The 26,217-nt window shown below is 43.0% G+C and overlaps 1 pseudogene; it reads right to left on the bottom strand.

Annotated features, from left to right (window-relative positions):
- Positions 1-2,302, bottom strand: part of LOC119333240 — a 14,409-nt pseudogene extending 12,107 nt beyond the window's left edge.
- Between the last annotated feature and the right edge of the window lie 23,915 nt (positions 2,303-26,217).

Raw genomic sequence — 26,217 nt, 5'->3', positions numbered from 1 at the left:
AGGAAGTGGCGAGGATCATCCGCGAATGTCATGCGGCAGCCGAGAAGCCCTGCGGCGACGCCGCCACCCTCCGCCGCCCGAAGTCTAGCGACGACTCCAACGCTAGATCGGGCTACGATGACAGAGGAGGAGCCGTTGGCCTGCCCGGCATGGCCTACGAGGTCATCGTCAAGTATAGAGTAGCTTAGGGTTTTTGTTTTAAGGTTTTTAGTTCACCGGACGGAATATTGCCTGGTTTTATGTAAAATTTATCCTAGTTTAACTAAACTGTGTTGGATTTATATGAAATCCGCCATGTTTGCATGATTTTCGTTCGGTTAGTTCGAAAATTTGTTCAAATGTATGCGGGCAGCGTTAGATGGCCGGCTCCCGCATCCATGTCTTTGGACTGGTCGCCCTATCCGCAGACGGATGCGAGAGAAATTTTGCGGGTCGCCGTTGTAGATGCCCTAACTTGAGCATATGACCAATGGATATAAAAAAGTTCAAAACATATATATCAATATAAAGCATGAGATTTCTTATTTCTTTTTAATACAACGCAAAGTTTCTACAGTGGCTCCCGCGCGGGGCGTCCGCTCCCGCAGCGCCTGCGCACGGGTGTGCAGCAACTTTGACCGCCTCCACCGGATGTTCGATCCTGCGCTCCAGCGGCTCCGGGCGGCCGAGCGCGCCTGGTTCAAGACGAAGGAAAACTATTGAGGAACAACATGGAAATTATTTACTAAATTGGCATCCCTGCCAACAGCCTGAAGGGACTGGTAGACTTTTGCGAAACTGCGAAACGAATTTCCAACAGGGTTCTCGTATTGGAATGGGGCAAAAGGAGAACTTAGCCTATGATCAATGGAAACAGAAATTTTAAATCAAATATTTGCTTTTTAAATACAAAGCAAAAAAATACGACCGTGAGTCACTAATGCCCTCTTTTTTTTCACAGCTGACTCTACGGTATCTTCCCTGGTTCAGATACAGCATACTCAGTATGATAGCTTATGCTTATGCTATGTCACTAACCCTACCAACCATGGCAAGATACCGCAAGAGACTCTCATTACTGCAGAGCAAATGATGAACAAGGTGGTTTTCAATTTCAGTTTCAGAAAAAAATTCAGCACCAACCATAATTACCGAAATTCAATGAATTTCACTTATTTTGGTTTGCATTTCGGACAAAGGTTTAAAATATTCACATAATTTTAATTAAATATTTTAAAATATTGAAAAATATTTGAATTCCCATGTACTTTTGGAATTGCCGAAATATTTTTGCCAAAAGGATCACACCATACTAAAAAAACAAGTTTCATGTGTGTATTGTGCGATGCGATCCTGGAACATGTTTGTGCTGATCTGTGTAGTGGTGATCTGTTGGTATCCGCCCTCTCCTGTTGTATGCCAATATTCATCTTCTTTGCTATTGTTCCATGTACTGAACTGGGTGTTGAGAAGGATTGGTTAGCTTGCTTCACCGAACGTGGTGCTGGGATTGGGAGGGATTATTAAGTTTTTGTTCACTTGGGAGAGATGTTCTGCACCTGAATTTCATCAGAAAATTTTAGGCCAAAGCTAGGAGTGTTTTATAACTTTGAGGAGGGAGAGAGAGAGGGCATACATGAGGGTACATGCAGGGGTGGCTAAAGCAATGCAGGTTGTATAGTTCAGTGCAATTCACAAGATGTGGTCTTTATATAAAGGCAAGTACAGAAAGATCAAGCTTTCTGTGATTGAGGCGTGTTGAGCTGTATTTTGTGTTGCATGTATATTGAAGTTGTGGCCTACCTTTTAGTCTTGTATAGTTAAGGTAGAAGCATTTTTTTGTAATTATATATTTGTGCACCAGCACCCCATCAATACAACATCTATTGTATTGCAAACTTTTCCGTCTACATGATATCATCTTGGTCGGTCTGACCCTAGGATTTGCCGCCGCCGCCGCGCCTCCCCGTTGCGCGTGCCGCCGCCACCCCCGCCACCGTCGTCGTGCCCTTCCCTCTCTTCCACCGCGCCGCCGCCCCTTGTGCCGCCCGCTTCCGCCCCCTGCCCGCGCCGATCGCCGCAGCCGCGCAACTCTCTCCCGCATCGCCTCCCCTCCTGGCCCGCGCCGTCCTACCCGCGCTGCCGCCCCCCGCAGCCGCCTCCCCTCCCGGCCGCTGCCCATCGCACCCTCGCCGCCAACCCTAACCCTACACTGCCGTCGCCTCTCACCACTGCCTCCGTCCCGTCGCCATGTCTTCGCCGGTTCCTCCACCACCCGCTCGTCGAACCCGTCCGGCGGCCCCAAGCCCTCCGCCACCACCATCCGTGACCTCAACATTGAGGCCTGGGTCCCTATCCGTCTCGACAGCTCCAGCACGTCATACTACACATGGAAGACCTAATTCAACCTTATCTTCCATGAGTACTATCTCACCGAGCACATCGACGGTTCCGTGGATAGCGCATACATGCGCGGCGACCCGGAGTGGTCCGCCATCAAGGCCACGGTCATCCGTTGGTTCTACCAGACGGTCTCGAAGGACATCTTCCACACGGTGGTCGTGAGGACGATGACGCCTACGACGTGTGGGCTAAGATCAACGCGCTCTTCACCGACAACAAACTTCAACGCCTTGTTTTCTTGCAGCAGGAGTTCTTCAGCTGTCACCAGGACAACTCCACCATCGACGAGTACTGCATGAGGCTCAAGATGCTCGCCGACGAGCTTTGCGACATCGGCGCCAAGGTCTCTGATGACCTCATGCTGAGCACCCTCACCGCCGGTCTTAACAAGGACTTCGGCAATGCGGCGTCCAACCTCACCCTGCTGCCACAGCCCACTTTTCAACGCGTCGTCGCGTACCTCAAACTTGAGGAGCGTCGGATGACGAAGTTGAAGTAGCGGGTTCAGCACACCGCCCTCGCCGCTGGCACCACCCACTGTGGCCCTGCTGCTCCCGCCGCGCCTCGTCAGCTCGCACCGCCCGCGCCCCCCGTGCCTCCCCAGCAGCCGCAAGGTGCCGGGGGACGGCGCAACCGGTGGAGAGGCAGGGGCCGCCGTCAGCAGCAGCCGTAGCAGCAGCAGGCGCCCCGCTACCAGCAGCCGCCCCCGCCGTGGGCTGCCGGGAAGAACCCGTGGACGGGCGTTGTCCATGCCTATCACATGCCCGTCCCGCGGGCCCCCGCACCGGATCTTCTTGTTCCCCGCCCCACTGGTCACCAGGTGTTCCTCGGCGTCCCCTACCAGCCCTACGGTGCTCCGCTCGCTCCGCCATCCCTCGGTGGCTATGGCGTGCCCGCTCAGGCGCCACCCTATGGAGGCCAACCGTCGCCGCCGGTATGTGCACCATGGGACCCCGCCCTCCTGGCCGCCCTACACTGGGCGCCGTCACCGAGTAACTATGGCGGTGGAGGCGACTGGTACATGGACTCGGGTGCTACTACGCACATGACAGCTCATCCCGGTAACCTCTCCTCTTCCACTCCAGTTAACACACCCACTCGTATCACAATTGGCAACGGTTCTTCTTTACCAATCACCCATGTAGGTAGCACTAGTTTTCCTTCTAGTTCCACACCTATCACTATGTCTAATGTTCTTGTCTCACCTGCCTTAGTCACTAGTTTAGTTTCCGTTCGTCGTCTTACTTATGAGAACCCCCTTACTGTTAAATTTGACGGTGTTGGTTTTTCTGTGAAGGACGCCCGTACCCGGATGGTCCTTCGCCGATGTGATAGCCCTGATGAGCTTTATCCCGTGCATGCCAGCACCTGCACTTCCGCACCCGTCGCCCTCACCGCCGGTGTTGACCTTTGGCATGCTCGCTTGGGCCACCACAACCCTGCCATTTTGCATTAGATTCTAAGGAGTTTTTCTTTCTCATGTAATAAGCTCGACGAGCATACTTGTGAGGCTTGACACTTGGGCAAGCACGTTCGTCTTTCCTTTAGTGCGTCTACTTCAGTTTCCACTTTTCTGTTTCAATTGCTTCATAGTGATGTTTGGACGTCTCCCGTTGCGAGTAACACGGGCTATCCATACTACTTGGTGATTTCAGATGATTATTCTCATTATGTGTGGACTTTTCCTCTTCCTTGTAAATTCGATGCTTTAGCCACACTCACCACCTTTTATTCCTATGTCAGCACCCAGTTCGGTCGCCCCATACTCGCCCTCCAAACTGATAATGGAAAAGAGTTTGACAACGTCGCTCTTCACACACTTCTCGCCTCTCACAAAACCACCTTCCGTCTGACTTGCCCCTACACTTCACAGCAGAACAGCCGTGCCGAGCGCATTCTCCGCACTCTGAATGACTACGTTCGCATGTTACTCTTTCACTCTAACATGCCCGCTCGGTTTTGGCCCGATGCTCTCGCCACCGCCACTCTCTTAGTTAACATTCATCCGTGTCGTCCTCGGTGGAACTACGCCCCTCACCACCTTCTCTTTGGTACACCACTATCCTATGATGGTCTCCGCATCTTTGGGTGTCTCTATTATCCCGGCATCACGTCCATGACACCACACAAGCTCGCACCACATTCCATCCCATGCGTCTTCCTTGGCTACCCTCCTAACACCAAAGGTTACCGGTGCTATGATCCTGTCACTCATCGTGTGTACACCTCGAGGCACGTGTATTTTGTCGAGACGGTGTTCCCTTTTTTTCGGGTTCTCTGGCTTCGGCCCCTTCGGCGCTGGCCCCCGCACCCCCTTCCTAGAGCGATGCGTGGCGGCGCCCCTAGGGCCCTCCCCCTCGGCACGGCGTCTTCTACCGCCACCGCCCATATTTTTGACTCCCTTCCCAGAGGTCTCGAGTCTGACCAGGCCCCCGGATACCCATCTCCCTCCTACGAGGTTGAGCCGGTGGGTACTCCGCCCGCCACCTCGGTGACGGGCTCGATATCCTCCTCGCCCGTCGTCCCTCAACCACCGGCTTAGCTGGCACCGCGGCCCCTGTCGCCGCCGTGGGTAACCCTGCCACCACCGGCGCCCCTGTCGTGGTTGTGGCCCCTATCGCCGCCGCCGCCCATGTCGTGGTCGCGGCCCCTGCCGCCGCCGCGGCCCCCGCCGCTATCGCTGGCCCGGCTGCCCCGCTTCTTGGCGTGACTACCCGTGCCCGAGCAAGAGTGCTTCGGCCGAGCACGCGCTACTCCTCCGACGAGTATGTGTGCGCCGCCTCGACGTCGATGCCATCACCCGTCCCCACCTCCGCTCGTGCTGCCCTTCGTGATCCCCATTGGCTAGCTGCGATGCAGGAGGAGTTCGACACCCTACAGCGCAACCGCACGTGGCAGCTTGTTCTGCGACCCCTCATGCCAGTATCATCACTGGCAAGTGGGTGTTTCTGTTGGGGAAAGCAGTAATTTCAAAAAAAATCTTACTCACACGCAAGATCATGGTGATGCATAGCAACGAGAGGGGAGAGTGTCGTCCACGTACCCTCGTAGACCGTAAGCGGAAGTGTTATGAGAACGTGGTTGATGTAGTCGTACGTCTTCACGATCCGACCAATCCAAGTACTGAACGTACGGCACCTCCGAGTTCAACACACGTTCAGCTCGGTGACGTCCCACGAACTCCGATCCAGCAGAGCTTCGAGGGAGAGTTCCGTCAGCACGACAGCATGATGATGGTGATGATGATGCTACCGACGCATGGCTTTGCCTAAGCACCGCTACGGTATGACCGATGTGGATTATGGTGGAGGGGGGCATCGCACACGGCTAAAAGATCAACTGATCAACTTGTGTGTCCTAGGGTGCCCCCATCCCCATGTATATAAAGGAGGGTAGGGAGGCCGGCCGGCCTCTCTAGGCGCGCCAAGGGGGAGGAATCCTCCTCCTAGTAGGAGTAAGATTCCTCCTTTCCTAGTCCTACTAGGAGGGGAAAGGAAGGAGAAGGGGAGGAGAAGGAAAGAGGGGGCGCAGCCCCTCCCCTAGTCCAATTCGGACTAGGCCCATGGGGGGCGCGGCCAGCCCTTGTGGCTTCTCCTCTTTTTGCCTTAAAGCCCACTAAGGCCCATATGTACTCCCATATTCCCGTAACTCCCCCGGTACTTCAAAAAATACCCAGATCACTCGAAACCTTTCCAATGTCCTAATATAGCCTTCCAATATATTGATATTTACGGCTCGAGCATTTCAAGACTCCTCGTTATGTTCATGATCTCACCCGGGACTCCGAACAACCTTTGGTACATCAAATCACATAAACTCATAATACCAATCGTCACTGAGTTAAGCGTGCGGACCCTACGGGTTCGAGAACTATGTAGACATGGCCGAGACATGTCTCCGGTCAATAACCAATAGCGGAACCTGGATGCTCATATTGGCTCCTACATATTCTACGAAGATCTTTATCGGTCAAACCACATAACAACATACGTAGTTCCCTTTGTCATCAGTATGTTACTTGCCCGAGATTCGATCGTCGGTATCCTCATACCTAGTTCAATCTCGTTACCGGCAAGTCTCTTTACTCATTCCGCAATGCATCATCCCGTAACTAACTCATTAGTCACAATGCTTGCAGGCTTATAGTGATGTGCATTACCGAGAGGGCCCAGAGATACCTCTCCGACAATCGGAGTGACAAATCCTAATCTCGATCTATGCCAACTCAACAAGCACCATCGGAGACACCTGTAGAGCACCTTTATAATCACCCAGTTACGTTGTGACGTTTGGTAGCACACAAAGTGTTCCTTCGGTACTCGGGAGTTGCATAATCTCATAGTCATAGGAACATGTATAAGTCATGAAGAAAGCAATAGCAACAAACTAAACGATCATCGTGCTAAGCTAACGGATGGGTCTTGTCCATCACATCATTCTCTAATGATGTGATCCCGTTCATCAAATGACAACACATGTCCATGGCTAGGAAACTTAACCATCTTTGATTAACGAGCTAGTCAAGTAGAGGCATACTAGGGACACTTTGTTTGTCTATGTATTCACACATGTACTAAGTTTCCGGTTAATATAATTCTAGCATGAATAATAAACATTTATCATGATATAAGGAAATATAAATAACAACTTTATTATTGCCTCTAGGGAATATTTCCTTCAGTCTCCCACTTGCACTAGAGTGAATAATCTAGTTCACATCGTCATGTGATTTAACACCAATAGTTCACATCTTTATGTGATTAGTTCACATCTCCATGTGACTAACACCGAAAGGGTTTATTAGAGTCAATAATCTAGTTCACATCGCTATGTGATTAACACCCAAAGAGTGATCATGTTTTGCTTGTGAGAGAAATTTAGTCAACAGGCCTGCCACATTCAAAGCCGTATGTATTTTGCAAATTTTCTATGTCTACAATGCTTTGCACGGAGCTACTCTAGCTAATTGCTCCCACTTTTAGTATGTATCTAGATTGAGACTTAGAGTCATCCAAATCGGTGTCAAAGCTTGCATTGACGTAACTCTTTATGACGAACTCTTTGTCACCTCCATAACCGAGAAACATTTCCTTATTCCAAAGGATATATTTTACCGCTGTCCAGTGATCCACTCCTGGATCACTATTGTACCCTCTTGTCAATCTTATGGTGAGGTACACAATAGGTCTGGTACACAGCATAGCATATTTTATAGAACCTATGACTGAGGCATAGGGAATGACTTTTCATTCTCCTTCTATTTTCTGCCGTGGTCGGGTTTTGAGTCTTTACTCAATTTCACATCTTGCAACACAAGCAAGAACTCATTCTTTGATTGTTCTATTTTGAACTACTTCAAAATCTTGTCAAGGTATGTACTCATTGAAAATATATCAAGCGTCTTGGTCTATCTCTATAGATCTTGATGCTCAATATGTAAGTAGCTTCACTGAGGTATTTCTTTGAAAAAACTCTTTTCAAACACTCCTTTATGCTTTCCATAAAATTCTACATTGTTTCCGATCAAAAATATGTCATTCACATATACTTATCAGAAATGTTGTAGTGCTCCCACTCACTTTTTTGTAAATACAGGCTTCACCGCAAGTCTGTATAAAACCATATGCTTTGATCACTTTATCAAAGCATATATTCCAACTCCGAGATGCTTGCACCAGCCCATAGATGGATCGCTGGAGCTTGCTCACTTTGTTAGCACCTTTAGGATCGACAAAACCTTCTAGTTGCATTATATACAACTATTCTTTTAAGAAATCCATGAAGGAATACAGTTTTGACATCCATTTGCCAGATTTCATAAAATGCGGCAACTGCTAACATGATTCGGACAGACTTTTAAGCATTGATACGAGCGAGAAAATCTCATCATAGTCAACACCTTGAACTTGTCAAAAACATTTTGCGACAATTCGAGCTTTGTAGAAAGTAACACTACTATCAGCATCCATCTTCCTCTTGAAGATCCATTTATTCTTAATGACTCACCGATTATCGGGAAAGTCAATCAAAGTCCATACTTTGTTCTCATACATGGACCCCATCTCACATTTCATGGCCTCAAGCCATTTCGTGGAATCTGGGCTCATCATCGCTTCCTTATAGTTTGTAGGTTCGTCATGATCAAGTAACATGACATCCAAAACAGGATTACTGTACTACTCTTGTGTGGATCTCACTCTGATTGACCTACGAGGTTCGGTAGTAACTTGATCTGAAGTTACATGATCATCATCATTAGCTTCCTCACTAATTGGTGTAGGAGTCACAGGAACAGATGCTACCTCTTGAGCACTGCGTTGGTTTTCCCCGAAGAGGAAGGGATGATGCAGCAAAGTAGCGTAAGTATATCCCTCAGTTTTTGAGAACCAAGGTATCAGTCCAGTACGAGGTGATAACCCACAAGTATAGGGGATCGCAACAGCTTTCGAGGGTAGAGTATTCAACCCAAATTTATTTATTCGACACAAGGGGAGCCAGAGAATATTCTCAAGTATTAGCAGCTGAGTTGTCAATTCAACCACACCTGGAAACTTAGTATCTGCAGCAAACTGTTTAGTAGCAAACTAATATGATAATGATGGTAACGGTAAAAAAGAGTAATGAAAGCAAAGTAATGCTTTTGGTGTTTTGTAGTGATTGTAACAATAGCAATGGGAAAGTAAATAAGCGTAAACCAGTATATGGAAAGCTCGTAGGCATCGGATCAATGATGGATAATTATGCCGGATGCGGTTCATCATGTAACAGTCATAACATAGGGTGACACAGAACTAGCTCCAATTCATTAATGTAATGTAGGCATGTATTCCGAATATAGTCATACGTGCTTATGGAAAAGAACTTGCATGACATCTTTTGTCCTACCCTCCCATGGAAGCGGGGTCCTAATGGAAACTAAGGGATATTAAGGCCTCCTTTTAATAGAGAACCGGAATAAAGCATTAGCACATAGTGAATACATGAACTCCTCAAACTACGGTTATCACCGGTAAGTATCCCGATTATTGTCACTTCGGGGTTAACGGATCATAACACATAATAGGTGACTATAGACTTGCAAGATAGGATCTAGAACTCTCATATATTGATGAAAACATAATAGGTTCAGATCTGAAATCATGGCACTCGGGCCCTAGTGACAAGCATTAAGCATAGCAAAGTCATAGCAACATCAATCTCAGAACATGGATACTAGGGATCAAACCCTAACAAAACTAACTTGATTACATGGTGAATCTCATCCAACCCATCACCGTCCAGCAAGCCTACGATGGAATTACTCATGCGCGGTGGTGAGCATCATGAAATTGGTGATGGAGGATGGTTGATGATGACGACGGCGATGAATCCCCCTCTCCGGAGCCCTGAACGGACTCTAGATCAGCCCTCCCGAGAGGTTTTAGGGCTTGGCGGCGGCTCCGTATCGTAAAACACGATGATTTCTTCTCTCCTATTTTTTTCTCCCCAAAAGTAGTTATATAGAGTTGGAGTTGGATCGGGGGGTCTCCAGGGGGCCCACGAGGTAGGGGGCGCGCCCTAGGGGGGGCGCCCCCCACACTCGTGAGAAGGGTGTGGGCCCCCTGGTCTTCATCTTTGGCGAGGATTTTTTATTATTTATTGTAAGATATCTCGTGGAGTTTCAGGTCATTCCGAGAATTTTTGTTTTCTGCACATAAAACAATATCATGGCAATTCTGCTGAAAACAGCGTCAGTCCGGGTTAGTTCCATTCAAATCATACAAGTTAGAGTCCAAAACAAGGGCAAAAGTGTTTGGAAAAGTAGATACGTTGGAGACATATCAACTCCCCCAAGCTTAAACCCTTGCTTGTCCTCAAGCAATTCAGTTGACAAACTGAAAGAAATAAAGAGAAACTTTTACAAACTCTGTTTGCTCTTGTTGTTGTTAATATGTCAAGCTAGCATTCAAGTTTTCAGCAAAGATTATAACTAACCATATTTGCAATAATTCTCAGGTCTCATGTTTACTCATATCAATAGCATAATCAACTAGCGAGCCATAATAATAAATCTCGGATGACAACACTTTCTCAAAACAATCATAATATGATATAACAAGATGGTATCTCGCTAGCCCTTTCTGAGACCGCAAAACATAAATGCAGAGCACCTTTAAAGATCAAGGACTGACTAGACATTTTAATTCATGGTAAAAGAGATCCAATCATAGTCACACCCAATGTAAACTAACAACAATGAATGCAAATGACAGCTGCGCTCTCCAGCTAGTGCTTTTTAATAAGAGGGTGATGACTCAACATAAAAGTAAATAGATAGGCCCTTCGCAGAGGGAAGCAGGGATTTGTAGAGGTGCCAGAGCTCGGTTTTAGAATAGAGGTGAATAATATTTGAGCGGTATACTTTCATTGTCAACATAACAACCAAGAGATGGCGATATCTTCCATGCTACACACATTATAGGTGGTTCCCAAACAAAATGGTAAAGTTTATACTCCCCCTCCACCAACAAACATCAATCCATGGCTTGCTCGAAACAACGAGTGCCTCCAACATACATTAGGTCCCAGGGGGAGTTTTGTTTGCAATTATTTTGATTTAGTTTGCATAAAGCCTGGGACTGGGCATCCCGGTGCCAGCCCTTTATCTCGTGAGTGAGGAGCGGAGTCCACTCCTCTTGAGAATAACCCGCCTAACATGGAAGATACAGACAGCCCTAGTTGATACATGAGCTATTCGAGCATACAAAACAGGATGATTACTTGAAGGTTTAGAGTTTGGCACATACAAATTTACTTGGAACGGCAGGTAAATACCGCATATAGGAAGGTATAGTGGACTCATGTGGAATAACTTTGGGGTTTAAGGAGTTTGGATGCACAAGCAGTATTCCTGCTTAGTACAGGTGAAGGCTAGCAAAAGACTGGGAAGCGACCAACTAGAGAGCGACAGCAGCCATGTGCATGCATTAAAATTAATAAACATTGGATGCAAGCATGAGTAGGATATAATCCACCATGAACATAAATATCGTGAAGGCTATGTTGATTTGTTTCAACTACATGCGTGAACATGTGCCAAGTCAAGTCACTTAAATCATTCAGAGGAGGATACCACCCTATCATGCCACATCATAACCATTTTAATAGCATGTTGGCACGCAAGGTAAACCATTATAACTCATAGCTAATCAAGCATGGCATAAGCAACTATGATCTCCAATTGTCATTGCAAACATGTTTATTCATAACGAGCTGAATCAAGAACGATGAACTCATCATATTTACAAAAACAAAAGAGGCCGAGTTCGTACCAGCTTTTCTCATCTCAGTCATTCCATCATATATCATCATAATTGCCTTTCACTTGCACGACCGAACGATGTGAATAATAATAAGAGTGCACGTGCATTGGACTAAGCTGGAATCTACGAGCATTCAATAAACAGGAGAAGACAAGGAAATATGGGCTCTTTTGTGAGATAAACAATAATGCATGTAAGAGCCACTGCAACAATTTAATCATGGTCTTCTCCTACTGACCCCCAAAGAAAAGAAAAGAAATAAAACTATTTACACGGGAAAGCTCCCAACAAGCAAAAGAAGAACAGGAAATATTTTTGGGTTTTCTTTTTTAATTACTACTACAAGCATGGAAAGTAAATTAATTAAAAGCTACAACTAATTTTTTTGGTTTTTCTTAAGGTTTATTAATCACACAAGAAGAAAGCATAAAAGAAAATAAACTAGCATGGATGATACAATGAAAGAGTATTAGCACCGACATCTAGCAATGGGTGTGTGTGAACATAAATGTAATGTCGGTGAGAAATATGTACTCCCCCAAGCTCAGGCTTTTGGCCTAAGTTGGTCTATGGCCATGGCTGGCCTGGCGGATATCCATAATAATAGTTGGTGGGGTCGTACTGTGATGAGGATGAAGAAGGCTCCGATTGCCACTGACTGGCAATCATCTCCGGATCCCACTGATAGTTAGACTGTCGTGAAGGACCAAATTGTGGTTCCAGTTCTGGCTCCTCGGCTAGTGCAGGGTTCCGGTAGGCGTGGATAACCGTCAACGGAACAAGGTACTTGCCTACAGTCAAATCAAACAAAGCAGGAGCAGGCAAGGTAATAGTCTCAGGATGATATTTATTAAAGAACAATTGATATTTAAGCTCTCCTGCCCTATTCTTAACAATAAAATCATGTGCCACCATACTTTTATAATCTAAATAAACACGAGGCAGCACTTTTTCTTCCTTCTCAGCATGCCTAATAGGTATGTTAAAATGTGCAGCTAGGCGTGTGGCATAGACGCCTCCAAAGATGGGACCCTTAGTACGGTTCATACTTAACCGTCTAGCAATAATGTCGCCCATACTAAAAGTGTTATCACTGTATAAACCTTGGAGCAAAATAATAATATCAGAGATACTAAGGTTTCTAGAGTTTCCGCGACCAGTTAAGCAACGACTAGCAAATAATGCAAAGTAACGTAAGACAGGAAAATGTATGCTAGTGATTCGTGCATCGGAAACCTTCCTAGTTTCCCCTACAGTGATAGTATTAATAAATCCCTCCACATCATCATGATGTGGTTCTTCTGTCTTGCCCCCAAAAGGGACTAAACAAATCCGACAGAAATCATAAAGTGACATCTCCTTATGCTCATCATATAAATGAAACTCCACCGTAGGTGGTGAGTTCCTAGAATGAAAATGAAAGGTTTGCACAAAGGTATTTGTGAGCAAGAGATACTGATCGCATTGGTCGTGGAGGAAAGCGGTGAGGCCTGCATTATGAGCCAACTCATGAAAATCTTCATAAATCCCGGCTTCTCTCAAGAAATCCTCAGAAGGCCATTTACACGCCCGAACCTCTGCGGTGCGCGGCAAATTATACTTAGGCTTCGGCGTCTTTTCCTTCGAGCTTTGGCTCGATGAGCCCCTCAATAATCTCCTCATCATTTTCTGAAAAATTCTGAAATTTTTAGTAACTTAAAAATAAAAGAAAACCAAACTCAATAATATTGATAGCAACTACTCCTACAAGTGCCTAGGGCCTATATCATGCATCAAAACTACTTTTGACCATATAAATTTGACATGCAAGCTCAAGAACAGGGTCACGTAAGCAACACAAATTTGCAATGAATAAAGCCCTAGAACAAAAACTAATTGGACCAATGGAGGAGTCACATACCAAGGAATAATCTCCCCAAGCAGTTTTGTGAGAGGTGCTTTGAGCAAGGAGATCGAAAATGGCAGCAAAACGAGCTTGGACTCGGGTTTGAGTTGGTTTTTCGTGTTTGGGGGAGGAATATGAAGTGTGTGACTGAAAGAATAAGTGGAGGAGGGCCACCGTGGGCCCACGAGGCAGGGGGCGGGCCCTAGGGGGTGGGCGCGCCCTCCACCCTCGTGGCAAGGTGGTTGGCCCCCCTGGTGTGTTCTTTGTTCCATAAATCCTCAAATATTCTATAAAAAATCATATTTAATTTTCAGGGCATTTGCAGAACTTTTATTTTCAAGGTATTTTTATATTGCACGAATAATCAGATAACAGACAGAAAATTATTTATTTTTACTTTATTTCAACTAAATAACAGAAAGTATAGAAGGGGTACAGAGAGTTGTGCTTCTAGTTTCAACCATCTCATGCTCGTCAAAAGGAATCCACTAACAAGGTTGATCAAGTCTTATTAACAAACCCATTCCGATTAACATGAAACCGGAGAAATTTCGAATAACACTAGGTTACCTCAACAGGGATATGCACATCCCCAATAATAAGTATATCATATTTCTTCTTGACAGTAGGAAGAGGAAATTCAAAACCTCCAAATATAATCGATGGAATTTTTCCGATAGAATTGATACTATGAACTTGAGGTTGTTTTCTCGGAAAGTGTGTCGTATGCTCATTACCATTAACATGAAAAGTGACATTGCCTTTGTTGCAATCAATAACAGCCCCTGCAGTATTAAGAAAAGGTCTTCCAAGAATAATAGACATACTATCGTCCTCGGGAATATCAAGAATAACAAAGTCTGTTAAAATAGTAACGTTTGCAACCACAACAGGCACATCCTCACAAATATCAACAGGTATAGCAGTTGATTTATCAGCCATTTGCAAAGATATTTCAGTAGGTGTCAACTTATTCAAATCAAGTCTACGATATAAAGAGAGAGGCATAGCACTAATACCGGCTCCAAGATCACATAAAGCAGTTTTAATATAATTTCTTTTAATGGAGCATGGTATAGTAGGTACTCCTGGATCCCTGATAACCCACAAGTATAGGGGATCGCAACAGCTTTCGAGGGTAGAGTATTCAACCCAAATTTATTGATTCGACACAAGGGGAGCCAAAGAATATTCTCAAGTATTAGCAGCTGAGTTGTCAATTCAACCACACCTGGAAACTTAGTATCTGCAGCAAAGTGTTTAGTAGCAAAGTAATATGATAGTGGTGGTAGCGGCAACAAAAGTAAAGATAGCAAAAGTAATGTTTTTGGTATTTTGTAGTGATTGTAACAGTAGCAGCGGGAAAGTAAATGAGCGAGAACCAGTATATGGAAAACTCGTAGGCACCGGATCAGTGATGGATAATTATGCCGGATGCGGTTCATCATGTAACAGTCATAACATAGGGTGACACAGAACTAGCTCCAATTCATCAATGTAATGTAGGCATGTATTCCGTATATAGTCATACGTGCTTATGGAAAAGAACCTGCATGACATCTTTTGTCCTACCCTCCCATGGCAGCGGGGTCCTATTGGAAACTAAGGGATATTAAGGCCTCCTTTTAATAGAGAACTGGAACAAAGCATTAGCACATAGTGAATACATGAACTCCTCAAACTATGGCCATCACCGGGAGTGGTCCCGATTATTGTCACTTCGGGGTTGCCGGATCATAACACATAGTAGGTGACTATAGACTTGCAAGATAGGATCAAGAACTCACATATATTCATGAAAACATAATAGGTTCAGATCTGAAATCATGGCACTCGGGCCCTAGTGACAAGCATTAAGCGTAGCAAAGTCATAGCAACATCAATCTCAGAACATAATGGATACTAGGGATCAAACCCTAACAAAACTAACTTGATTACATGATAAATCTCATCCAACCCATCACCGTCCAGCAAGCCTACGATGGAATTACTCACGCACGGCGGTGAGCATCATGAAATTGGTGGTGGAGGATGGTTAATGATGATGATGGCGACGAATCCCCCTCTCCGGAGACCCGAACGGACTCTAGATCAGCCCTCCCGAGAGGTTTTAGGGCTTGGCGGCGGCTCCGTATCATAAAACGCGATGATTTCTTCTCTCTGATTTTTCTCTCTCCGAAAGCAAATATATAGAGTTGGAGTTGGCGTCGGAGGGCATCCGGGGGGCCCATGAGGTAGGGGGCGCGCCCCCACCCTCGTGGACAGGGTGTGGGCCCCCTGGTCTTCATCTTTGGCGAGGATTTTTTATTATTTTTTCTAAGATGTTCCGTGGAGTTTCAGGTCATTCCGGGAATATTTGTTTTCTGCACATAAAACAACACCATGGCAATTCTGCTAAAAACAGCCTCAGTCCGAGTTAGTTCCATTCAAATCATACAAGTTAGAGTCCAAAACAAGGGCAAAAGTGTTTGGAAAAGTAGATACGACGGAGACGTATCAACTCCCCCAAGCTTTAACCCTTGCTTGTCCTCAAGCAATTCAGTTGACAAACTGAAAGAAAGAAAGAAAAACTTTTACAAACTCTGTTTGCTCTTGTTGTTGTAACTATGTCAAGCCAGTATTCAAGTTTTCAGCATAGATCATAACTAACCACATTTGCAATAATTCTCAGGTCTCATAATTACTTATATCAATAGCATAATCAACTAGCAAGTCATAATAATAAATCTCGGATGACAACACTTTCTCAAAACGATCATAATATGATATAACAAGATGGTATCTCGCTAGCCCATTCTGAGACCGCAAAACATAAATGCAGAGCACCTTTAAAGATGAAGGACTGACTAGACATTGTAATTCATGGTAAAAGAGATCCAATCATAGTCACACCCAATATAAATTAATAGTGATGAATGCAAATGACAGTTGTGCTCTCCAGCTAGTGCTTTTTAATAAGAGGGTGATGACTCAACATAAAAGTAAATGGATAGGCCCTTCGTAGAGGGAAGCAGAGATTTTTAGATGTGCCAGAGCTCGGTTTTGCAATAGAGATATATTGTATTTTGAGCGGTATACTTTCATTGTCAACGTAGCAACTAAGAGATGGCGATATCTTCCATGCTAAACACATTATAGACGTTTCCCAAACAGAATGGTAAAGTTTATACTCCCCCTCCACCAACAAGCATCAATCCATGACTTGCTCGAAACAACGAGTGTCTCCAACATACATCAGGTCCCAGGGGGAGTTTTGTTTGCAATTAATTTTGATTTAGTTTGCATAAAGCATGGGACTGGGCATCCCGGTGACCAGCCATTTTCTCGTGAGTGAGGAGCGGAGTCCACTCCTCTTGAGAATAACCCGCCTAACACGGAAGATAAGGACGGCCTTGGTTGATACATGAGCTATTCGAGCATACAAAACAGAATGTTTATTTGAAGGTTTAGAGTTTGGCACATACAAATTTACTTGGAACGGCAGGTAGATGCCGCATATAGGAAGGTATGGTGGACTCATCTGGAATAACTTTGGGGTTTAAGGGACTGGATGCACAAGCAGTATTCCCCCTTAGTACAAGTGAAGGCTAGCAAAAGACTGGGAAGCGACCAACTAGAGAGCGACAATAGCCATGTACATGCATTAAAATTAATAAACATTGGATGCAAGCATGAGTAGGATATAATCCACCATGAACATAAATATCGTGAAGGCTATGTTGATTTTTTTCAACTACATGCGTGAACGTGTGCCAAGTCAAGTCACTTAAATCATTCAAAGGAGGATACCACCCCATCATACCACATCATAATCATCTCAATAGTATGTTGGCACACAAGGTAAACCATTATAACTCATAGCTAATCAAACATGGCACAAGCAACTACGATCTCTAATTGTCATTGCAAACATGTTTATTCATAATAAGCTGAATCAAGAACGAGTGGGCTCATCATATTTACAAAAACAAAAGAGGTCGAGTTCATACCAGCTTTTCTCATCTCAGTCAGTCCATCATATATCATCATAATTGCCTTTCACTTGCACGACCGAACGGTGTGAATAATAATAAGGGTGCACGTGCATTGGACTAAGCTGGAATCTGCAAGCATTCAATAAACAGGAGAAGACAAGGCAATATGGGCTCTTGGTTAAATCAACAATAATGCATATAAGAGCCACTTCAACAATTTAATTATTGTCTTCTCCTACTGACCCCCAAAGAAAAGAAAAGAAATAAAACTATTTACACGGGAAAGCTCCCAACAAGCAAAAGAAGAACAGGAAATATTTTTGGGTTTTCTTTTTAATTATTACTACTACAGCAGAAAAATAAACTACTACTATTTTTTTTGTTTTTCTTAAGGTTTAACAAACACACAAGAAGAAAGCAGGAAAAAGAAAATAAACTAGCATGGATATTACAGTGAAAGAGTATGAGCACTGACATCTAGCAATGAGTGTGTGTGAACATAAATGTAATGTGGGTGAGAAATACATACTCCCCCAAGCTTAGGCTTTTGTCCTAAGTTGGTCTATTGTCAGGGATAGCCTAGTGGATACCCATAGGTGTTGCTGGGGTCGTACTGCGACGAAGAATAGTTGGGATCATACTGTGATGAAGAAGAAGACTCTGACTGCCACTGGCTGACAGTCATCTCTAGATCCCAAGAATAAACAGATTGTCATGGAGGCTCATCTTGTGGTTCCTGTTCTGGGGCTGGTGCAAGATTCTTGTAAGCTTGGACGGCAGCCCACGTAACGAGGTAGGGTCCTACAAAATTAAACAAAGGAGCAGGCAACGTAATAGTTTCAAGATAATGTTTATCAAAGTATAACTTATATTTGAGCTCTCCATTCCTGTCCTTAACAAGAAAATCATGAGCTATCATGCTCTTGTAGTCTAGATAAGCATTAGGTAGCAATTTTTCTTCTTTCTCATAATGCTTAATAGCTATGTTAAAGTGTGCAGCAAGGCGAGAAGCATAAATGCCTCCAAAGATGGGGCCTTTAGTACGGTTCAAACTCAACCGCCTAGCAATAATTCCGCCCATACAGACAATGTTGTCGCGGTATAAACCATGGAACAGAATAATAATATCAGGAACACTAAGGTTCCCACAGTTCCCACGACTAATCAAGCATCGACTAGCAAATAAAGCAAAATAGCGTAACACAGGAAAATGTATGCTAGTGATTCTTGCATCAGAAACCTTCCCGGTTTCTCCCATAGAGATAAGGTTAATAAATGGTTCCAACTCTTTACGAGGTGGTTCCTCTAAGATACCATCAGGAGGTATGTTGCAGACTGCGCAAAATTCAGACAATGGCATTTTCTTCACAACGTCATATAAATGAAACTCTACTGAAGGAGGTGACTCTTTAGGGAAAAAGTAGAAGTTTTGCACAAAAGTATTTGTGAGTAAGAGATACTGTGGACGTTGGTCGCAGACGAAGTCGGTGAGGCCAGCATTCTTAATCAATGAATAGAAATCCTCATAAATCCCGGCCTCTCTCAAGAAATTATCAGAAGGCCATTCACACAGCCGGATCTCCGCAGTACGAGGCAAGTTATATTTGGGCCTCTGAGCTTCTTCATTTTGTTTACCCTTTGAGCTTCGGCTCAATGAACCCCTCAAAAGTCTCCTCATTATTTTTCTGAAATAATTTGAAATTTTTAGTAACTTCAAACAAAAGTGAACCAACTTCAATAAAACTGATAGCAACTACTCCTACAAGTGCCTAGAGCCTAAATCAAGCATTAGAACTACTTGGAACCATATAAATTTGACATGCAAGCTCAAGAACATGGTCACCTATGCAGCACAAATTTGCAAAGAATAAAGCACTAGAAGAAAAACTAATTGGACCAATGGAGGAGTCACATACCATGGAACAATCTCCCCAAGCAGTTTTGTGAGAGGTGCTTTGAGCAAGGAGATCGAAAATCACAGCAAAAGTAGTTGGAACTCGTGCTTGAGTTGGTTTTTCGGGTTTGTGTGAGACAGAGGAAGAAGATGGGTGCTGGGATAAGTGGAGGAGGGTCACCATGGGCCCACGAGGAAGGGGGCGCGCCCACCACCCTCGTGGCCAGGTGGCAGCTCCTCCCGCGGTAATTTTTGCACAGTAAATCCTCAAATATTCCCGAAAAAATCATATTAAATTGGCATGTCATTCTGAGGACTTTTATTTTCGGGATATTTTTATATTGCATGGATAAGTCAGGAAACAGACAGAAAAATACTATTTTTACTTTATTTCTACTAATTAACAGAAAATATAGAGAGGGTACAGAAGGTGGTGCTTCTTGTTTCATCCATCTCATGCTCATCAAAAAGAATCCACTAACAAGGTTGATCAAGTCTTGTTAACAAACTCATTCCGATAATCATGAAACCGGAGAAATTTCGAATAACACTAAGTTACCTCAACGGGGATATGCACATTCCCAATAATAAGTATATCATATTTCTTTTTGACAGTAGGAAGAGGAAATTCAAAACCTCCAATTATAATCGATGGAATTTTTCCAATGGAGTTGATACTATGAACTTGAGGTTGTTTCCTCGGAAAGTGTACCGTATGCTCATTACCATTAACATGAAAAGTGACATTGCCTTTGTTGCAATCAATAACAACCCCTGCAGTATTAAGAAAAGGTCTTCCAAGAATAATAGACATACTATCATCCTCGGGAATATCAAGAATAACAAAGTCCGTTAAAATAGTAACGTTTGCAACCACAACAGGCACATCCTTGCAGATACCGACAGGTATAACAGTTGATTTATCAGCCATTTGCAAAGATATTTCAGTAGGTGTCAACTTATTCAAGTCAAGTCTACGATATAAAGAGAGAGGCATAACACTAACACCGGCTCCAAGATCACATAAAGCAGTTTTAATATAATTTCTTTTAATGGAGCAAGGTATAGTAGGTACTCCGGGGTCTCCATGTTTCTTTGGTATTCCACCCTTAAAAGTATAATTATCAAGCATGGTGGAAATTTCAGCTTCCGGTATCTTTCTTTTATAAGTAATGATATCCTTCATATATTTAGCATAAGGATTTGTTTTGAGCACATCAGTTAATCGCATACGCAAAAAGATAGGCCTAATCATTTCAGTAAAGCGCTCAAAATCCTCATCATCCTTTTTCTTGGATGGTTTTGGAGGAAAAGGCATGGGTTTCTGAACCCAAGGTTCCCTTTCTTTACCATGTTTCCTAGCAACAAAGTCTCTTTTATCATAACGTTGATTCTTTGATTGTGGGTTATCAAGATCAACAGCAGGTTCAATTTCTACATCATTGTCATTACTAGGTTGAGCATCATCATGAACATCATCATTAATATTTTCACTAGGTTCATGTTCATTACCAGATTGTGTTTCAGCTTCAGACATAGATATATCATTTGGATTATCAGGTGGTTCAGCAATAGGTTCACTAGAAGTTTGCACAGTTCTATCATTTTTCTTTTTCTTCTTTTTAGAAGAACTAGGAACATCAATATTATTTCTCTGAGAATCTTGCTCGATTCTCTTAGGGTGGCCTTCAGGATACAAAGGTTCCTGAGTCATTCTACTAGTTCTAGTAGCCACTCTAACAGCATAATCATTTTTCTTACTATTCATTTCATCAAGCTCTTCTTTTTGAGCTTTAAGCACTTGTTCTACTTGCGTGGCAACCATAGAAGCATGTTTGCTAACAAGTTTAAGTTCACCTTTAATACTAGCCATATAATCACCCAAGTATTTAATCATATCAGAATTTTGTTTTAATTGTATACAAAAATAGGCATTGAAATTTTCTTGTTTGACAATAAATTTATCAAACTCATCAAAGCATTGCCTAGCAGACTTATAGTGAGGGATATCACCTTCATGAAATCTATAGAGAGAATTTACCTTTACTACCTGTGTCGGGATATCGGGGTCTGAAGGTTCTTCAATAAATAAAGAATTGAGATCATAAGTTTCTTCGACAGGCGGTAGATTAAGACCATGTATTTCTTCAATAGGAGGTAAATTATTAACATCTTCAGCTTCAATATCTTTTTCTTTCATAGATTTCTTTGCCTCTTGCATATCTTCGGGACTGAGGAATAGAACACCTCTCTTCTTCGGAGTTGGTTTAGGAATAGGCTCCGTAATTGGAGCAGGAGCTGGCTCAGGAGGTGCCCAATTATTTTCATTTGTCAACATATTATTCAATAGAATTTGAGCTTCATCCAGTATTTTTTCTCTGAAAAGAGAATCGGCGCAACTATCCAGGTAATCTCTGGAAGCATCAGTTAGTCCATTATAAAAGATATCAAGTATTTCGGGTTTCTTAAGAGGATGATCAGGCAAAGCATTAAGTAACTTGAGAAGCCTCCCCCAAGCTTGTGGGAGACTCTCTTCTTTAATTTGCACAAAGTTGTATATTTCCCTCAAAGCAGCTTGTTTCTTATGAGCAGGGAAATATTTAGTAGAGAAGTAATAAATCATATCTTGGGGACTACGCACACAACCAGGATCAAGAGAGTTAAACCATATCTTAGCATCACCATTTAATGAGAATGGAAATATTTTGAGTATATAGAAGTAACGCGATCTCTCATCATTAGTGAACAGGGCAGCTATATCATTTAACTTAGTAAGATGTGCCACAACAGTTTCAGATTCATAGCCATAAAACAGATCAGATTCAACCAAAGTAATTATATCAGGATCAACAGAGAATTCATAATCCTTATCATGAACACAAATAGGTGAAGTAGCAAAAGCAGGGCCGGGTTTCTTTTTATCTCTAAGTGATTCTTTGTTCCATTTAACGAATAACCTCTTAAGCTCATATCTATCCCTGCAAGCTAAAATAGCGGCAGAAGATTCCATATCAAAAAGATAACCCTCGGGAATAACAGGCATATTTTCATCATCACTTTCATCATCGTATTCAGATTCAATAGTTTCTTTTTCTCTAGCCCTAGCAATTTGTTCATCAAGAAATTCACTAAGGGGCACAGTAGTATCATGCATAGAAGCAGTTTCATCATAAGTATCATGCATAGCAGAAGTGGCATCATCAATAACATGTGACATATTGAAACGAATAGCAGAAGCAGGTTTAGGTGTCGCTAGCTTACTCATAACAGAAGGTGAATCAAGTGCAAAGCTAGATGGCAGTTCCTTACCTCCCCTCGTAGTTGAGGGATAAATTGTTGTCTTAGCGTCTTTCAAGTTCTTCATAGTGTCCAGCAGATATCAATCCCAAGTGACTCAAAGAATAGAGCTATGCTCCCCGGCAACGGCGCCAGAAATTTGTCTTGATAACCCACAAGTATAGGGGATCGCAATAGCTTTCGAGGGTAGAGTATTCAACCCAAATTTATTGATTCGACACAAGGGGAGCCAGAGAATATTCTCAAGTATTAGCAGTTGAGTTGTCAATTCAACCACACCTGGAAACTTAGTATCTGCAGCAAAGTGTTTAGTAGCAAAGTAATATGATAGTGATGGTAGCGGCAACAAAAGTAAAGACAACAAAAGTAATGTTTTTGGTATTTTGTAGTGATTGTAACAGTAGCAGCGGGAAAGTAAATAAGCGAGAACCAGTATATGGAAAACTCGTAGGCACCGGATCAGTGATGGATAATTATGCCGGATGCGGTTCATCATGTAACAGTCATAACATAAGGTGACACAGAACTAGCTCCAATTCATCAATGTAATGTAGGCATGTATTCCGTATATAGTCATACGTGCTTATGGAAAAGAACTTGCATGACATCTTTTGTCCTACCCTCCCATGGCAGCGGGGTCCTATTGGAAACTAAGGGATATTAAGGCCTCCTTTTAATAGAGAACCGGAACAAAGCATTAGCACATAGTGAATACATGAACTACTCAAAGTATGGTCATCACGGGGAGTGGTCCCGATTATTGTTACTTCGGGGTTGCCGGATCATAACACATAGTAGGTGACTATAGACTTGCAAGATAGGATCAAGAACTCACATATATTCATGAAAACATAATAGGTTCAGATCTGAAATCATGGCACTCGGGCCCTAGTGACAAGCATTAAGCATAGCAAAGTCATAGCAACATCAATCTCAGAACATAATGGATACTAGGGATCAAACCCTAACAAAACTAACTCGATTACATGATAAATCTCATACAACCCATCACCGTCCAGCAAGCCTACGATGAAATTACTCACGCACGGTGGTGAGCATCATGAAATTGGTGATGGAGGATGGTTGATGATGACGACAGCGATGAATCCCCCTCTCCGAAGCCCCGAACGGACTCCAGATCAGCCCTCCCGAGAGGTTTTAGGGCTTGGCGGCGGCTTCGTATCGTAAAACGTGATGATTTCTTCTCTCTGATTTTTTTCTCTCTGAAAGCAAATATATAGAGTTGGAGTTGGCGTCGGAGGGCATCCGGGGGGCCCACGAGGTAGGGGGCGCGCCCTAGAGGGGGGCGCGCCCCCCACCCTCATGGACAGGGTGTGGGCCCCTTGGTCTTCATCTTTGGTGAGGATTTTTTATTATTTTTTCTATGTTTCGTGGAGTTTCAGGTCATTCCGAGAATATTTGTTTTCTGCACATAAAACAACACCATGGCAATTCTGCAGGAAATAACGTCAGTCCGGGTTAGTTCCATTCAAATCATACAAGTTAGAGGCCAAAACAAGGGCAAAAGTGTTTGGAAAAGTAGATACGACGGAGACGTATCAATCCCCAAGTTTCTTTGGTATTCCACCCTTAAAAGTATAATTAGCAAGCATGGTGGAAATTTCAGCTTCCGGTATCTTTCTTTTATTTGTAATAATATATTTCATGTGCTTGGCATAAGGATTTGCTTTGAGTATATCAGTTAATCGCATACGCAAAAACATAGGTCTAATCATTTCAGCAAAGCGCTCAAAATCCTCATCATCCTTTTTCTATGATGGTTTGGGAGGAAAAGGCATGGGTTTCTGAACCCAAGGTTCTCTTTCTTTACCATGTTTCCTAGCAACAAAGTCTTTCTTATCATAACATTGATTCTTTGATTGTGGGTTATCAAGATCAACAGCGGGTTCAATTTCTACATCATTATCATTACTAGGTTGAGCATCATTATGAACATCATCATTAACATTTTTATTAGGTTCATGTTCATTACCAGATTGTATTTCAACATCACACATAGAGATATCATTTGGATTATTAGGTGGTTCAGCAATAGGTTCACTAGAAGTTTGCACTGTTCTATCATTTTTCTTTTTCTTCTTTTTAGAAGAACTGGGTGCATCAATATTATTTCTCTAAGAATCTTGCTCAACTCTCTTAGGGTGGCCTTCAGGATACAAAGGTTCCTGAGTCATTCTACCAGTTCTAGTAGCCACTTTAACAGCATAATCATTTTTCTTACTATTCATCTCATTGAGCAATTCTTTTTGAGCTTTAAGTACTTGTTCTACTTGAGTGGTAACCATAGAAGCATGTTTGCTAACAAGTTTAAGTTCACCTCTAATATTAGCCATATAATCACCTAAGTATTTAATCATATCAGCATCTTGTTTTAATTGTCTACCAAAATAAGCATTGAAGTCTTCTTGCTTAAACATAAAATTATCAAACTCATCCAAGCATTGACTAGCAATTTTAGTAGGAGGGATTTGAGCTTTATCATATCTATAGAGAGAATTTACCTTTACTACCTGTGTCGGGTTATCGAGGTCTGGAGGTTCTTCAATAAATAAAGGATTAAGATCATATGTTTCTTCAACAGGTGGTAAATTAAGACCATGTATTTCTTCAATAGGAGGTAAATTCTTAACATCTTCAGCTTTAATACATTTTTCTTTCATAGATTTCTTTGCCTCTTGCATATCTTCAGGACTGAGAAATAGAATACCTCTCTTCTTCGAAGTTGGTTTAGGAATAGGATCATTAATTGGAGCAGGAGCTAGCTCAGGAGGTGCCCAATTATTTTCATTTGTCAACATATTATTCAATAAGATTTCAGCTTCATCTGGTGTTCTTTCCCTCAAAAGAGAACCAGCACAACTATCCAGGTAATCTCTGGAAGCATCGGTTAGTCCATTATAAAAGATATCAAGTATTTCATTTTTCTTAAGAGGATGATCAGGCAAAGCATTAAGTAACTTGAGAAGCCTCCCCCAAGCTTGTGGGAGACTCTCTTCTTTAATTTGCACAAAGTTGTACATTTCCTTTAAAGCAGCTTGTTTCTTATGAGCAGGGAAATATTTAGCAGAGAAGTAATAAATCATATCCTGGGGACTATGCACACAACCAGGATCAAGAGAATTGAACCATATCTTAGCATCACCCTTTAATGAGAACGGAAATATTTTAAGGATATAAAAGTAGCGAGATCTCTCATCATTAGTGAACAGGGTGGCTATATTATTTAATTTAGTAAGATGTGCTACAACAGTTTTAGATTCATAGCCATGAAAAGGATCAGATTCAACCAAAGTAATTATTTCAGGATCAATAGAGAATTCATAATCCTTATCAGCAACACATATAGGTGAAGTAGCAAAAGCAGGGTCAGGTCTCATCCTAGCATTTGGAGATTGCTTATTCCATTTAGATAATAACCTTTTGAGTTCATATCTATCTTTCCAGGCTAAAATAGCTAAAGAA

The sequence above is a fragment of the Triticum dicoccoides genome, chromosome 7A, assembly GCF_002162155.2.
Source record: "Triticum dicoccoides isolate Atlit2015 ecotype Zavitan chromosome 7A, WEW_v2.0, whole genome shotgun sequence".
NCBI lineage: Eukaryota > Viridiplantae > Streptophyta > Magnoliopsida > Poales > Poaceae > Triticum > Triticum dicoccoides.
The sequence above is the reverse complement of the archived record's forward strand: the minus strand, read 5'-3'. Positions and strand labels throughout refer to the sequence as shown.